The sequence below is a fragment of the Pectinophora gossypiella genome, chromosome 3 (assembly GCF_024362695.1).
Source record: "Pectinophora gossypiella chromosome 3, ilPecGoss1.1, whole genome shotgun sequence".
NCBI classification, from domain to species: domain Eukaryota; kingdom Metazoa; phylum Arthropoda; class Insecta; order Lepidoptera; family Gelechiidae; genus Pectinophora; species Pectinophora gossypiella.
This window is the reverse complement of record NC_065406.1, coordinates 5,415,976-5,430,448: the sequence shown is the minus strand read 5'-3', so window position 1 is coordinate 5,430,448 and position 14,473 is coordinate 5,415,976.

Below are 14,473 nucleotides of genomic sequence, written 5' to 3'. Positions count from 1 at the left end.
GTATGATGATAGGGTTCAGCCTATCGCTCTTACAGATAATCCATCATCTTCGACAGGACGCTGTCCCTTTGACACCTTTTACGCCATGCACGGGAAGATAGGTAGCTGAACGCATTCTATGTTTTTTCTTTACTCCCAGTCCAGCAGAGAAGTTTAACGGTATGTTTATAATAAATACTTTAAAATGTTAATGCAATTGACTCATTAACAGTGGTTGAGCGTTGGGTTCACGATCCGGAGGCCCCAAGTTCGAATCCCGGTGGGGACATATCACAAACATCACTTGGTGATCCCTAGTTTGGTTAGGACATTACAGGCTGATCACCTGATTGTCCGAAAGTAAGATGATCCGTGCTTCGGAAGGCAAGTTAAGCCGTTGGTCCCGGTTACTACTTACTGATGTAAGTATGTAGTCGTTACATGAGCCATGTCAGGGGCCTTTGGCGGCTCAATAGTTACCCTGACACCAGGGTTGATGAGGTTGTAATCTACCTCACACCCACACGATAAGAAGATCAGTACAACAAAATAGCAGGTCAAAAGTCCTATTTCCAGCGCGAGATACTTTCAAGTTATCGCATTACAGGAGGGTGTGGAAACACGAGAGCGATCTATCAAGATAACCCAATTTCATGGGAAGTGTGTGCAAGGAACACATACGAGAAGCATTTGAAACTGCGACAGAGTTGGCAAATATTGCGTGTAGCAAACAAGGAGCGTTCCAGAAATTATATAATCTTGTTTTTCTGGCGAAAATTGTCTCGAATGTAAAGAAAGAAAGAAAGAAAATATTTATTTCCATATTGGACGCCACATTTACAAACTTAAATTACAGAAATCAAAAAAAAAACAAAGACAAATAATTACAGATATTAAATACACAATGGAGACGCCCAAAATAAAAAAAAGGATCTCCCTTAGCATAATGCCGTGACACGTGCTTAGCACGGGCTGCGGCGCTGGTAATGTAACAAACATCTCGCTTAAATTTTAACTACCTGCTCGTATTGACAGTATACGCTATTGAGTTTTATTTTGAGTTATACCTGTCATTTTATTATCCTCTTATCCGCCGAAAAACTGTGCCGACCCTGATTCCTACACACCGCGTGCAGTAATGAGGATCACTGTCTGTCATTTTATCATTGATACATGGCCCCGATTCCTGCAGACACCTCCTAATTTTATTTTAAGTTATACCCGTCTTTTTCTAATCCGCCAAAAAGGAAAGGGACGGATTAACAGCTCTTAATTTTAGGAAGAATGAGTAATGAATTAATAACCCTGGCGAATCAAAAATGTATCTCGCTGGTGTGCAAACCGTGTGCTGTCAACATAATGCTGTCAGGTTATTAGCCAATGCAAATTTTTTATAGGGTTATTTTAGATTTCAATCAATCAATAATACTTTATTGCACAACAACATATACAAAGGACATAAACATACGAATAAAACATAAGCACAATAGGCGGCCTTATTGCTAAACAGCAATTTCTGCCAGGCAACCTTAGGGTGAAAGAAGATTATTCATTGGAGCACGGGCTGGAGATTTGTGCTTAAAACTGACGTGTGTTTTCCTTTTCGGTGGATAAGAAAATGACAGATATAACTTAAAATAAAATTAGATGGTGTTTACAGGAATTAGCACCAAAATGTTACTATAGTTGCGTGTCATAATCGTAAAGCCCAAAGCTAGAAAATTGATGTTGTGATTTTCTTCTTTCACGAAGGGTGGCATGACTGGTAAATTCACACAGAATACCAGGGTCGTCCCTCGCGCCGCGGCTTATGCTGAGTGACGCCCTTTTGTAAAGGGCACCACCGCCATTGATGACCAGGCCATACACTCCATTACAATTCGCCTTAATGTTTACTGTCTATTTACTTATATGTGTAAGTTGTTTTTATTGAATGTTTTAATTGTAAGTTATGTGTTATTCCGTGTTTTGTTTTATATTTGTTACTGTGTCCTTATATAATAAACGTTCCTTTCTTTCTTTGAAATTAAATCACACTCATCCTCAAAATACATTATTTCCAGCATACAATCGATATTAAACTCAAGTAAACATATCCATATCGTATTCTGCATCAAGGAGAGCACTGCCACAACTTGCATGAAGAGCAGGGCTTGATTAATGTATAAAATTACTATATCGATTATTCTTATCCATAGGTAACCGGTACCGTATTTTATACCGCTATAACAATGGTAGCATAATCTTAACCGCTTAGAAATTTTAAACTTTCCAAGCCCTGCTGAAGACAACTTGCAGCTACATTTGGTAAAGTCCTAAAACATTTTTACATTCCATACTACATCCCGACACAGAGGATAAAATGATTAGAAGAATTCTCCTGTCTATCCGTCTTCATATCTAGAATATAACTCCAATTCGTCAAAAAATAAAAATGGGCTTGAAAATGTTACTGTTTAATAAACCACTCATATTTACGCTTTAGTATGAAAAATACTATCTGACCTCCACAAACCCGCAGTAAACAAGCGCGGTAAACTATTTCTAGTATTTATGTAAAATAACATATTTAAAAAGCCTAAAGAAATCTCTTTAACTGAACTTAAATGGTTCTTTTCGCAAACAGAATTTTATCATTCTGATAATGCACAAGTTCACGATGCGTGCTTTGGAAGGCACGTAAAGCCGTTGGTCCCGGTTACTTTTTACTGATGTAAGTGAGTAATCGTTACATGAACCATGTCAGGGGCCTTTGGCGGCTCAATCATAACCCCGACACCAGGGTTGATGAGGCTGGTATTCCACCTCACAACCCACACGATAAGAAGATGCAAAAGCTGAAAGTTTGTGTTAGTTGTGAATATGAATAATAATGCGGAATATGATGATAGTGTGACATTCGGTCGATGTCGAGGGTGCAGCTCTGTGGGTCGGTTCTAGGCCGCTGCGCTGTCGCAAGTGGCTATCAAGTGTGGTGCGAGTACTGAGCGCATTTGGCCCACTTATCGTTATCATGAGCCTGAGAAATTTACTTAAACACGCCCTGTTTATAATTTTTGGAGATTTCTGTATAGCATGCGCAGTGGCACAACACCAACCTTGCCTTCCTTTTCGTTTTTTTTTTTTTATAAAAGCCTTCATACTTACAGCTTGCAACCCCTTCTAGTGTGATGTTAATCATAGAGGAGATACCAATCCGATAACACATGATGTTATTATGTATTTTTTATACGTAGTATGTGAAAATATACTTTTACTTTTCACAAAGTTAGTGTTGTATATAGTGGTACTGTGCATTGCTATAGTCCAATCTGTCCGTCTAGACGCTCATAGTTAATTTAACTCTTTCCATAACACCAGTAGTTAACCGTAGGCCAGCAATAGAAATAGAAAACCTGTCAATGTGTGCGTTTAGATTGCACTTGTAGTGTGGTTATGTGTGCAATAAATACTCTCTGTATCCCTCTCTTTCCTTCTCGACATTTCACTGATAGCTACGGCCTTGTCTAGTCGCATCTAATGCCGGCGTTAGTCCGTTTACATCACATCAAAGCTACGAGTTACTCGCCCGTTTACTTGCTTGTTTAGTTAATGAGCTCGCACTTTCAGTTTCAAAATTATTATTTTGAATACTTCACAAGTTGTTTTCGGTTAATTTAAATCGTTTTACTAATAAAAAATCTACTTACTAAATTGAACTAGTCATGATATGTGGATGCGTTCGTTAATCGTGACACACTAATTAATTCGGTCTTTTCTAGGTTACACGCAGTTTTCGTGACAGACGTTTTTGTACACCTGTGTACACATTGTACGGTTTTACTGAAAAATAGTTTTAGGACCACTTGGATGGTTATTAGGTTTATTGAAAAACAATTAGTCTGCATTGTTGAAATAGTTCATTTGAATAATGTGTTCTTTGTCTTGTTTCAGGTGAGTTTTATTTGACCGAGGAAGCGGACTTCGGCAAAGGTTTGTTTTTAGTTTGATTTAATGTAGGAGAGTATTTCTGTAATAATAACTTAATAACACTTGGTTTTACACCATGTAAACAGATAACTAGCTCTTCAACTTGATAGTTCTATGTGTGATGTATGATAACGTACTCACGTTCGCCGTACCATTAGATAAATCTATGCAGCTACTGAAGCTAGTACTGGTTCAAGTGCGCTTGTCCACCAAACGAGCCTAATGTCCCTGTAGCGAGTGTTGACTGAGCCGGAGTGTTGACCGGTATGTAGGTTACACTGCGCGAACCGTCGAACGCCCAGAGCCCCCCCTTCCCTTCCCCGCCATCCACGCAACTACCTCTATGGGCCGTGCACTTTTCAATAAGAAACGTCAAATGCACTCTTCAGGACTAAGCCTCGTGTAAGGAAATAGGTTAATGGGCTCTATCTAGACATCTTCCAACTGGATTCTTTAGGCACGTGTTTGGCTTTCGTAGTAAGTACGTTTCAAACTAATTTTAGAACTTCCAGCCTTTGTGCGAATGCCAAATAACGAGCCTGGGTATTTAAGTGATAAAATTATTTCCCTTATTACGGGCTATATCTAGTCAATAAACTAACCATTGTATTACATTTGGGTGCGGGGTGACAGGGCGACGTGACGAGCAACTCTATTATTGGAGTGAGATTCAGCCTGTGCATATTTATATCAACCAGTGTGGTCACTGGGGCAAGTTCGCTTCTGAAATCTCGCGCGAAAAATATTACAAGTTCGCGATCAAGACCGTGGCCTGTTCAAACGGTCCACATACACGGCTTGCAATAAATTGATGTAATTTCAAATTGAAGATCCAGTTTTTAGGTCAGATATTTATTGTTCATCCGCTCACAAAATTTCGTAAAGGCTGCTTTGTTGGACTGTCTTTTTGTACCAAGCTGGAAAAAATAAATTGACTTAAATTGACATTATTTTTATTGTAGATAACTATGCTTTAGAATCTAAGAATAAGAATAAAATAAATTTATTGCCAGTAACAACTACTACTTTGACGTATAAGTTTAGTGTTAGATTTATTAGGTATATCACCATATCAAATTACAATAGGTATTTTTATTCAAATATTAGCGCACTTGTGTTCCGATTACTGGAATTAAGAACGCAACGGCTCGTCGTGAACTTAGCGTTTCCGATTTTCTTTTTGATACGTTCGTTTATCGTCAATGATAAGGTCTTAAACAAAGGTGATAACGATGCGACCATCAAATTAGGAGATCGACAACCGGCCATGACTCTGTTTATGACACACATCGAAGCTATTATCTAGCAGACTACAACTGAAGGATTTTAGCGATAAGACGGCGCACAACCCACACAAAGGCTGCTATCGTCTTCAAATATCGTGTGTCGTGGCCTATATTCAGTATTACTGCTAATAAGTTAAATGCATTTTAGTGAAAGTATGTTCACTGCAATAGCCAAGGTTTCAACACCACTCACGGTGTAACCGATTCCTAGAACGCGGAATCGTTACCTTTGGAGGTTAATTAGAGCTCAGTTTGGTTCTCCATAAAACCGTTTGAAAAAAGAAACGTGGCACATTTGGCGCGAAGCCAAATAAAGCGAGACGGCGGACTTTGGTTGAACAATTTACAAAACGGCGTACAATGATCTCTCTCATTACTATAAATTACCGGTGCGAAGTGAAAACAAAGAGTCGCTTTCTAGAGTGCAAGCGAATGTGGTTCGGTTGCGCCTGCGCAGACCGCGGCCATAGATCATCCGAGGACGTTAATGAATGCGGATGTTTCACAACTCACACAATATAACAACGACTGGCAATCTGCAAGTTCGCAAGTTGTCGGACTAGATCGATATAAACGGAGCAATAAAAGTTTCTCTATCTGACTATTATTGTTATTTATTGCAATCTCTATTATTATGCCAGCACCATTCATTTTTATGGTATCTCACTTCATCATCAATCAGAGAAAATTGAGGCACGACGAAATAGGAAGCATTTAGAGATTTCAAGATAATTTGAAAATTAAGGTCAGCCACTTAAAATCAACGAGTTAAAATATTATGTTATACTAATTATTTTATTAATTTCCTGACACTGACTCAATTTATATTTTGTTACTAAAAATATACTTCTTGCTAGTAAAGACGAAGACCAACGGCCGCTCAACCCACAGTTTCTTGTTTCACAATAAAACCTCCGAATGCAACCGTTCGAAGCATTCACCTATAACTACTGACTGACTTTTCAGAACGTAACTAAGTAATTCAAAACTACTAAAATAAAATAAAAATTGACAAGCGCATGAGCTTCTAATTTCAAAATTACTATCTAATACAGTAGCATTCCAAAGTTTGAATTGAATTGGCCAGTATGATCTCGTTAGTGGTCTGTTCCATCATTCAAACTGGCGATCCGACCGGATGGAGTCGCAACTAATGCATATTGCATACGGTGGTCCACAGAAGATGCGCTGAGTAATTTGGTTACAGATTGCAACTTGTCCGGCATTCAAAGATGGCGACCGAGTATTTCGTAATGGATGATCTTTTTACGAAAGAGTATAGTTATGGTTGTTTATAATTATTTGGCTTCCATGCTAAACTGGGAGAGTGTGAAATTCATAGAGCCCGTCCAGGTCTTCTAGCTTTTCCCGGGCACCTAGTAAAAACTAATAGAGACGGCTTGTGTCTAACGTGTTGTACTGATCACGGTACACTTTATCCATTCTAGGATTTACGAGTAAAAATACCGAGTATAACCCTCCTTTTTGCGTCGCCGCAGTAGGGTAAAAGTACGACTCAGACCACTAAACGATGAATTTTCATTATCTAAAAGTAACTACTTAATACACATTCTGCTCGCAAAAATAGGTGTAAATGGTAGCATGTTTTTTCTTTGAAACTTGGTCCTTGAACTCGTTCTGTATTCATTTGTTTTTCTGTGTCTCGCCCCAGTAATGCGACTCAAATAATTAGTAGGAAATGGAGTGATATTTAAGCTCATGTCTCATGTCAGGCGACATAGATCTTGAACCCTCTTCTTAGAAGCGGTCTCTTGGCACCGTGTGTGTCCGGACTTAAAAATACAGTTTGGTACAAAATTACATTCTACACCCTTTAGATTTAAAAGAAATAAGTTCAATTTAGACGTAATAGGTAAACAGATTTACGTGTTTTGAAGAGAAACCCAGGCCCATACATGTATAGAGAATGTATACAATTTGAACTTATAATTATTATTTTTTTTTCTAACATATTTTATAAAGTTGATTAAGTTGGTTGTTTTTTAGTTGAGTTATTGGTTGATTGACGGGAGGCCTCCCGGAGGCCCAGCAGTGGGACATATATATGCTGTTTATGTTTAAGTTATGTTACTTTATAAAGACTTTTTGGCCTTTTTGTAGCTCTTGTTGCTGTCATGTTTAAGAGTCACTTTATGTATTTTAATGCACGTGATGATGATGTCAAAATGAAGGTGACCACTTACTACTTAAGGTAGCTAGTGCTCTTCGGATGTTTTCTTATTTAATTTCTTACAAGGCTCCCGCTGTTTGCCTCGCTCTCTTAGTTCCCCGCTCCCCGCTCAGCTTGTAGCTTACCCGCGCCGCCGGTCGCCGGCCGGCCTAGTTTCGGTCTAGGAATAGTCGCCGCCCCCGCCGCGCCTGCCCATCGCGCCAACTACTCGTTAAAGGACGCATATGCAGTGAACTCGGTTCATGGCTGTAACTATATTAGAATCATAATACAAGTACCTTTTTGAAGCCCACTTTAGGGTTTCCCTTAGACAGTTATTGGAATTTAAAGTTTGTATGCATGTGAGAAACTGTAGTAGTTTCAAGCGGATGAGATGTTCTGCAAAAAATATATTTATGTAAAAATTGACGATTTATAGTGTACTATGTTAACTAATAAAGATAATTTTGAGTTTGAGTCCATGTCAAGACTGAAGCTTATACAAAAATACCTTACTCCATTGGGATCATTTTTTAAAATTTCTTTCTGGGTCTACCCTGAGCTTATCCTGTTAAATTCTGTCATAGATACGTCAGAATGTATCACTTAGCTATGTGACAGCTCTTAACTTTATTTTAAGTTATGCCAGTCATTTTCTTATTCACCTAAAAGGAAAGGTAAACTTAAACTAAAATTAGGACGTGTCTGCTGGAATCAACGCTATTATTATTATTTTACAATTTGAAAACTATCGCCTAATCTAACATATTAGACAATAGATATTCTAATAGACATGTAAAGGTAAAAACATTAAGTAATGTGCTGTAAATATGTAATATTGTCATGTTGCTCTTATCTTGAGTACATGACTCATTAGGCACCCTGTATTTTATCTAGTACAAGGGTGAGCATAGCTGGAAAATTGCCGCCGTGACCACTTTGTAGGTAGTGAGCTTTCAGCTAACCAACCAACCACGCATAAACTAACGCCATCGTAATTTAACTAGGTCACTCGTTGGGGTAGTTCTGTACTTGTAAGGATTCACAGGTCGTAAAATAGAAGGTTGTTGTAAACATTTTATTTCTGTACTATACAGTTCGCGAAGCCCGTGGTAGGGTTAGAATTTGTGACGTTTATTTTCCTCGAGCTTCTTTGCCTTACATCCTTGATGAGAAACCGGTATAAATTATGTGAATAAATAAATTATTATGTAAAAAAAAAAGATTTTTTGACATATGCTCATGAACCCGGTACACGTTTTATTCTAAGTTCAAAAACTACTTATCCTTCGACCACGTTCAACCAAACGTGATCCGTTCATTCTACGGCATTCTCAATAAGAATTTTGAATAAGGAACACCAGCAGATTCAACCAGCAATAGTTATAAATCAGAATCAATGTAGATATATATACCTGCGTCAGTCAAACTTAAAATTGCCTTAGCTACATTTTAAATATAACTTTTGGCGCTGCACTAACATTACTTTTGGCTTTGCATCTTTGTCCTTCGCTCATATGCACTCTTGTGTGCGTCCCGTCACTAACCTCTTCTGAACATAAAACTATTCACTAATTCTACTTCTAACAATAAGTGCGTCGCATCTTCAGTAGTTGTAATAGTTACATTTATACATCCATCGCTTAGTTCCAACGACATTGCAGTTTCAGTTTATTTAGCAACCTAGCATTGAATGTATCAAAAAACGAGATGTGTGGAATGCAATAATTATCTATTTGCAGAATAAAATCTATTGCACACGAGCACATTAGAAATGTATGTCGCCTAGGTTATTTTACTAAGCAAACATTATATTCTAAGCGCTAAGTATATACCTATTTGTTATGCAATTTCCTTCAGATTGTAAGTTTCAAAACGCATGGAAATAAAAGTGGGTTTTAAAATTATTACATACGTATACTGTAGACTCAAAATATGTCGACTGGAGGAATTTCTTTATACTTAACTGTACTTTTAACACAATTTTCATTCTTAGTTTAAAAGAAAAACAAGTAAGTAACTACATAAAACAAAAGACAAATATAAAAAAATCTGAATGTACGTAATACTTCGGTATAAAAAGTTGGGGTTATTTCAGTACAATAATCCTTCACGACCGCCATGTAGACAGTGGAATTTCACCGGCAGTGATTCGGGAATCCTGATGACGATGTGATAACGCCGTCGCCGGCCCTGATCTAACCTAGTTTCTATCCCAAACAAAACTCGATCAATACGGTGTGACCCGTAAAAAGTCGGCTATAGGGGTAGGTAGAGGGTTTCCTCCTCCTCGTGTAGCGTGAACTTCGACCTGGGTTTTGGAGGTCATTAACATTTGGACGGGGCGCGGAACTGGGTCGCTTTGGTGCGTCGCTGCAGCCGTTGCTTAGCAACCACCCCAACCAGACGCGCCCCCAAACTCGGGCGATTTCTTTCCGGACTTTTCCATCGTTCAGTATTTGAACTGACACTGAGGGCTCTTCATTTCTTATTTGTTTGTTGGTGTTTTCGTTCCATTTTTAAAAAGCTTTCCAACTCAAATCGTTAAACATGTTTTGAGTTGGAAAGCTTTTTAAAGGATAAGATTAAGCAGCAATTTTAGCATCATTTAAATGAAAAACATAAACATACATACATAAACTCACGCCCGTAATCCCTAATGGGGTGGGCAGAGCCACAAGTAATCAAAGACAACTTGCAGCCACTGTTGATACGAATTCCAAAGATGGATATGATGAACCTTATGGTGATAAGGGATCAGCCTATCGCCCATAACATTAGTCCATCATGTTAGAGGACACAATCCCTCTGTCGGTTTTTACGACATGCCCGGGAAGAGAAGCAGCTGAACGTGTTCTATGTTTTTTATATGCTCCCAGAACAGCATAGAAGCAAATGTTTCATTATGTTAAATGAAAAAAATGTTTCATTTTTGTTTTCACTTGAATGAAGCTCGATTTTTTAAATTTTGATACCATATCACGATTAACATTTGGACAAGATTTGCCAATAAACGTCGTCGTAGGTAACGAGGGTAGCTACATAATACACTTACGTAGCATTCTAGAAAGCTCGATTCTCACACCGATATTGAAGAGTGTAATATATCGTCTATTGTCATTCAAACTGAATCATGAACTAGGTATATGAAGACGCGGCTCTATGAAGGGCCCGAAACAATCAAGCGATGAACCAAGTCAGGGGCCGGACGCGTGCGGTACGACTACTATGACTAGCGACATTCGGCAACTTTATTAATGTGTTTTTTTTTTATTTTAACTACGACTAAAAAAAACTAGGTTTAAAATCTAGTCCGGATCACGAAAAAAGTACGCGGCGGCGCCACTGTCGCAAATTCTGCATAGAATGATTTTGATTTGTCATTTAGTTTCATTAAAATTCGTCGACTACTTTCGTGGCGCGGATTATTATTTTGGCCCTAGTTTATACTTCGTTTTGTAGTAAGGCATTAAACATTTAGGCCTTCTAAATTGATTACCAGGTACATAATTACACACAAATATCCTTATGTTACACTAGTATTATAAAAAGGCAAAAATGTGCTTGTGTGTAGGAGGTACTCTTCAAAAAAATATAAAAACTCTGTAAGTACCTAATAGAAAGCGAAGGTTACTTATTTATGGGTATGGACATTTATGTCTCCAAAGGAGCTCTAAAATAATCGATCAAACACGATGATATATACCAAAGCCAGCTTTAATATTTTTATCTTAGTCAATATAATATAGGCTAGACATTTCATTTTATGATTTCAAAGGTGGCAACACCTTATCATTATCCCTACTTTTTAAATTAAATTATCCGTTCTATATAAATAAATCAATAAATGGTTTGTTTACTAATTTTGTTCAGTGTCCACAGTCCGTAGTGTTCGTATACGACTTGCTCTTGCTTGCGTCACAATCCTGTTGGAAGGGACCTGAAAATAGGTCAAAAGGGGGCCGCCACTGTCACTGCCAGTTGCTATGGTCGTATCTATGATGATAGTACAAGCAAATTGTAATCAATCCGAATATTACACGCGGCGACGCCTTTCGACGAGTTGAAGTAATAAATTAGTCGTTAAGGTGTAATTTCTTAACTAAAATAATTATAATAAAAAGTTTATTGAATCAAAAACGTAACTTAAGCTTAGGTAACAATTTATTAATATTATTATGTATATAGGTTAAAATAAGTTTACGTCTATGTTAGGTTCATAAAAAAAACAACATAAATAGCCTATATAAGTCCCACTGCTGAGCACAGGCCTCCCCTCAATCAACCGGAGGGGGTATGGAGCATACTCCACCACGCAGGTTCATAAAATAATTATATATTATGTGGTAAATACAGATTTGAAGTAAAAAGGAGAGACTTGAATTGTTTCGAATGGTTTTAAATTTATTTTTCAGTTTTCAGTTATAATAAACTATAAATATAAACACTATAACTTTCGTAACTAATTGAACTTCATGCAACATCGGAGGCTTATCTATGTCAAATTATTTAAATTTACCAGGAAAACATAGTGTTGCCACGTGGAATCCAAAAACAACCTTCAAATATAAGGCCGAGCATTGGCTTCTGTTTTCATGGCATTTAATAATAGACACTTTGTTGTGATAAAACATATGTTTGTACTGTATGTTTAAATTGCTGAGCCTATTTAACGAGTAGATTATTGAAAGCAAATATTTTGTTTACTCCAATGTTTACAAATAAATGTCTTTATGACCATGAAAATTGATGAGCTATATGTAATGTATGGTCACGAGCATTAATATGTATACACTTTGGTACCATGTCACATTAACTTTTTTGACAAATTGAACTGTAAGTCTCACTAAATGACAAATATGTTAGTGCGACAGAGTCCTAAAGTGGGTACATTATATTGCTCATGACTGTACATATACATATTATGTGGATAATTAATGTAATAAATTGTAACATGTAAGAGCCTGTCCCGACGTCTCGACGTCATAACGTGTATCGAAATCGCAAAGTATGACGACGACGATGTCAAAGTGAATTAATTTTCACGTTACGATGACGTGACGTGGAAATGTGGACAGACCAGAGTCACTATTCTTATGAGAGACATGTATTTTTAAGTGTTTTTTTTAAAGCTACTCCATATTTATATAAGCATAATATTATTTAATATCTTTTGTTAATAGATTTATTTCATTTCATTCAAGGTTTCTATATAATATTATGAATAGTGTTTCAAAGGATGAAAAGTTCAAATGCACGGTACTAATTACGATATTATGTGTTAAGTGGTTCAAATATTTCGAATGCTAAGCGTCTTTTTGTTATTGGTACATCGAGTTCCTGCGAGTTCCATCGAGTATTATAATATCTCTTCCAGCCAACCCAGAGGTAGTACAAGAATAGCTACGGGAGAATAAAAAAAGAGGTATACCCAGAATAGATCAATATATTTTTTTCCTTTGATTCTTAACCACCCATGGATCGTTTTTAGTACAATATTTGATATCGTTTCTTTATTATTTAAGATTATACCAATAAGTAAATAATGAAAATAAATATTAAAAGGGGATACTATAGGTTAGGTGTAACTTAAAGCTTATTTAAATAAGTATAACTCGTAAAATACTTGCCTATGTTGCAAAATTACAGGGAAGTATTAGACTTATTAATGTAAAAATATACATTTGGCCTTAATTGCCTAATTAATATCTCGCTTAAGTGCGTTACAAAAATAAACAATTTATTTTTTTCCGTTTCACTGTAACATTACAATGACAATGAACTCGAACGTCCATTTTGAGGAAGGAAAAGAGTTTTATTAGTAATATTTGTAAGTTATTTACGTTATACTCGTGTTTACTGATGAATTTGATTGAATAAAATCTCAAAACTGAGCTGTTTTTCATCAGATTATGTCGACAATTTTACTAATACCTATTAGAAGATTCTCGTATCTAATAGTAGTATAATAGAATTGTCAAAACGGACACTTCCTCTTGTTTGTATACCAAAAGGTATGACTAGTATTTGCAACAAGGAACCGGAACTATACGCTCGAATTGTTTGACTACATCAACAGGTTCCCCGCGGCGAAGTGCAGTGAAGACAAAATTCTTGGGCCCCTGACATTGGTATCTGACCTCCCTGCCTTTTGGCAGTTACCTTGGCATTGCATTGGGCCGCTCAAGAGCCTGTGCTCAAAATTTATACCAAGTAATTATTACCAGCGCAGCGGCTCAAACGGCCTTTACCTTCGCATTAAATGTTATGCGGTAAATTTTCGGTTTCTATTTTTGTGTTTCAATTGGGGGTCTTTGTATCTGAATACTTACTACAAGGTTGTGTTTACGTGGTTCGCGTTTGCTTACGTGACGCCGGACATATTCACCAGGATATGCTTATACGTAGTTAGAAATAGTTTTACTCATCACAGTTTGATCGCAGACTTGTCTGTTGAAAGCTTTAAGGTAAAAACGCTTATATAGTCTATGATTAGACTTATATACCAACCATTAATCACGCTAGTATTTAAAGCGAATAGTCAGAGACAATGTATTCTAAACATGCTCGGAAACTAAAGTTAGTAGTAGTAGGAAATAGGTACAATTAGTAGTTAAACTTTCAGTACTTAGTAATTTACTTTTTGGTAAATATTCTCCTTGTAAACGTTTGCTTATAAAATAAACTTCCTCGTCCATCGGAAACCACACCCATGCAAGTAACATTGACCTGTTCCCAACTAAAGATCACACGACTTAAATGTCATAGTTGAAACCTGCAGAGCAGATGAGACGCCCATGAGAATACACTTATGAGATCAAGTGCTGAACGAACTAAGGGGAAATTTTACCTACTCCAAAAACGCTTAAGCTGATATTCCTTTAAGACTCTATCTTCGCTCTTAGGGTTCCTAAACGCATTTCAGGCAGACGGAATTAGCAATTCAAAATGGAGTGGCGGATGCACCGATGGCGAGGCACGCTTGCGCGGTGCCCTAGTTGTGGTGCCGAGGTCACGGGTTCGTTCCCCGCGTCGTATTGATCGACCTACGAGGCCGGAAGCGGGCTCG